This window comes from Meriones unguiculatus, chromosome 3 (assembly GCF_030254825.1).
Source record: "Meriones unguiculatus strain TT.TT164.6M chromosome 3, Bangor_MerUng_6.1, whole genome shotgun sequence".
NCBI lineage: Eukaryota > Metazoa > Chordata > Mammalia > Rodentia > Muridae > Meriones > Meriones unguiculatus.
Genome location: NC_083351.1, coordinates 87,069,435 through 87,073,304, shown reverse-complemented (window position 1 = coordinate 87,073,304; position 3,870 = coordinate 87,069,435). Strand labels below are relative to the sequence as shown.

General features: G+C 38.6%; 1 pseudogene; it reads left to right on the top strand.

Moving 5' to 3' along the window:
* Positions 1–276: 276 nt before the first annotated feature.
* Positions 277–3,644, top strand: LOC132652853 (olfactory receptor 4A47-like; annotated as a pseudogene).
* The last annotated feature ends 226 nt before the right edge of the window (positions 3,645–3,870 follow it).

Below are 3,870 nucleotides of genomic sequence, written 5' to 3'. Positions count from 1 at the left end.
GTTCTCTTCTTTAAGGCTTTTGAGTTTTGTATGTTTATCCTATATTATATTGCTAATATCCACTTATAGTGAGTATATATCATCCTGGGTTACCTCACTAAGGATGATATTTTCTAGTTCCCACCATTTGTCTGCAAATTCATGATTTCCCTGTTTTTACTTGCCGAGTAGTATTCTCTTGTGTAAAGGTACCACACTTTCTGTATCCATTCCTCCATTGAGGAACATCTAGGTTGTTTCCAGATTCTGTCTATTATGAATAGTGCTGCTACGAACATGGTTGAGCAAATGTTGTTACTGAATCGTGGGACATCTTTTGGGTATATGCCAAGGAGTGGAATAGCTGAATCTTTTTTAAATTTTTTATTTTCTTTATTAATTACAGTTTATTCATTTTGTATCCCAGCTGTAGCCCCTTCCCTCATTCCCTCCCAATTCCACCCTTCCTTTCTCATCTCCTCCCATGCCCCTCCCCCAGTCCACTGATAGTGGTCTTCCCCTTCCATCTGACCTTAACCTATCAGGTCTTATCAGGACTGGCTGCATTGACTTGCTCTGTGGCCTGGTAAGGCTGCTCCTCCCCTCAGGGGGAGGTGATCAAAGAGTCAGTCACTGAGTTCATGTCACAATCAGTCCCTGTTCCCCTTACTAGGGAATCCTCTTGGACATTGAGCTTCTATGAACTACATCTGTGCAAGGGTTCTAGGTTATCTCCAGACATGGTTCTTGATTGGAGTATCAGTCTTAGAAAAGACCCCTGTACCCAGATTTTTTGGTTCTGTTGCTCTCCTTGTGGAGTTCCTGGTCCTCCCAGGTCTTTCTATCTCTCCCTTCTTTTATAAGATTCCCTTCATTCTGCCCAAAGTTTGGCTATGAGTTTCAGCATCTGCTTTAATATCCTGCTGGGAAGAGTCTTTCAGAGGCCTTCTGTGGTAGGCTCCTGTCCTGTTCCTTCTTTTCTCCCTCTTCCAATGTCCATCTCATTTGTCTTTCTGAATGAGAATTGATCATTTTACCCAGGGTCCTCCTTTTTGCTTAGCTTCTTTAGGTATTCAGATTTTAATATGTTTATCTTATATTATATGTCTAATATCCACTCATAAGTGAGTATATACTGTGTGTGTCTTTCTGCTTCTAGGATACCTCACTCAGATTGATCTTTTCTAGTTCCCATCATTTGCTTGCTGGAGAGGATATGGAGAAAGTGGAACCTTCCTCCATTGCTGGTGGGAATGTAAATTTGTTCAACCACTTTGGAAATCAATCTGGTGCTTTCTCAGAAAATTAGGAATAGTGCTACCTCAAGATCCAGATATACCATTCCTATGCATATATCCAAAATATGCTCAAGTATACAATGAGGACTTTTGCTCAACCAAGTTCTTAGCAGCTTTATTCCTAATAGCCAGAATCTGGAAATATCCCAGGTGTCCCTCAAAGGAGGAATGAATGCAGAAGTTGTGGTACATTTACATAATGGAATACTACTCAGCAATTAGAAACAAGGAAATCATGAATAGCTGGATCTTGAGGTATCCATAGGTGTGTAGGTTTATTTCTGAATCTTCAGTTTGACTCTTTTGATCTCCCAGTCTCTTTCTATGTCAGTACCATGTGGTTTTTATTACTGATGCCCTATAGTACAGCTTGAGATCCGTAATGAGAATACCTCCAGAATATCTGGTGTTGTACAAGATTGCTTTAGCTATTCTGTTGTTTGTTTTTTTTTCATATGAAATTGAGAATCGTTCTTTTAATGTATGTAAAACATTGTGTTGGTATTTTGATGGGAATTGCTTTGAATCTGTAGCTTGCTTTTGGTAGGATAGCCATTTCACTATGTTAATCTTACTGATCCATGTTGTTTGTATTTTTTAAATTACTTTTCATATTAAACTTACATTTTATTTATTTAAAAATTTTATTAAATTTAACCTTCAGATATATTTATTTACTCTATGCCATTTCTTTATTAATTGTTTGTATGCTTTTGTTCCTTTTATAATCAACTTATTTTAATTTTACATTATATATTTAATACATCTTTATTCTGTTTTTGCTTATTGTACTAGTCTTATGTCTGATTTTCATTACCTACCAGATAATTGTAAAAGCTAGTTGTGACAGTTAATTTATTTCATAATTTGCCTTTTTCCTATAGATCTTTAATTTACTTCCCTTTCAATTTGCCTGTAATACCACTGAATCTGGAAACTCGTATTTGTGTTATCTATAAGTTCTGGAATAAAATCAGCCATGATCTTTATTTTTTTATTTCTAGAATGAATAAACACTATTTTAAAATTTCATGAAGTCACCATTCTCATTTCAAATACTTTGTTTTACTATTGACATAAAAATATACAGGATACATAAAATAACCTAAAAAAATAACTGTGACTGAATTTGTTCTCTTGGACTTCATTCACAGTCCAAATATTATTTGTTGTGTTCATGGTCATCTGTGTTGTGACATTGGCCAGAAATCTACTCATTGTTGTGACTGTTGTGGTCATCTCAAGTTTAGATGCCTCCATTTACTTCTTTGTTGGCTACTTATCATTTGTGGATACTGCTTATACAACCACAGTTACACCAAATATGATTATATACTTAGGGTAGGAGAAGAAAAATTTTCCTTTCAAACTTGCATGACCCAGCTTTTCTTTCTTTTTTTTTTTTCTTATTAGTTACATTTTGTTAAGTCTGTATCACAGCTTTATCCTGCTCCCTCATTCCCTCCCCAATCCCACCCTCCTTCCCTCATCTCCTCCCTGCCCCTTTCCAAGTCCACTGATAGGGGAGGACCTCTTCCTCTTTCATCTGACCCTGTTTTATCAGGTATCTTCAGGACTGGCTGCAAAGTCCTCTTCTGTGGCCTAACAGGACTGCTCCTCCCTTGAGGGGTGGGGAGGTCAAAGAGCCTGCCATTGAGTTAGAAATAGTCCTTGTTCCCCTTACTATGGGAAACCAATTGGTTACTGAGCTACCATGGGCCACATCTGAGCAGAGGTTCTAGGTTGTATCCATTCATGGTCTTTGGTGGAGTGTCAGTCTCAGAAAAGACCCTGTGCCCAGATTTATTTGGTCCTTGTGGAGTGCCTATCCTTTCCACATCATACTAACTCCCCTTCTTTCCCATGATTCCTTGTACTCTGCCGAAGGTTTGGTTATGAATTACCCAGCTTTTCATAAGACATTTGTATGATGGTGCTATATCTAACTTTTGGTTGTTATGGTCTATGACCAGTGGCCATTTGCAAACCCTTGCATTATCTGACCATCATGAACCAATGTGTGTGTATATCTTCTAGTGTAGTTGGCCTGGGTTGGGGGGTTTCATGTATGCAGTAGTTCAACTTTTGCTTCTTTATAACCTTCTTTTCTGTAGTCCTAACATCACTGACCACTTCATCATGTACCACTTATTAAAGTTGGCTTGCACAGACACCTATGTTACTGGTCTCACAGTTGTTCCCAATGATGGGTCAATCTCTGTGGTCATCTTTATGCTGTTGCTAACTTCTTACGGGGACATTCTTCACTCCCTGAAGAATCTCAGTCAGGAAGGGAGGTGCAAAGCTTTATCCACCTGCAGCTTCCACATCATTATGATAGTCCTCTTTTTGTTCCCTGTATTTTAACTTTATTTTTATTAATTACAGTTTATTCACTTTGCATCTCAGCTGTAGCCACTTCCCCTAGCCTCTCCCAATCCCACTCTCCCTCCCTCTTCTTCTCTCATGACCCTCCCCCAGGCCAATGATAGATTAAGTCCTCCTCCCCTTTCATCTCACCCTAGTTTATCAAGTCTCATCAGGACTGGCTTCATTGCCTTCCTCTGTGGATTGGTAAGGCTGCTTCCTCATC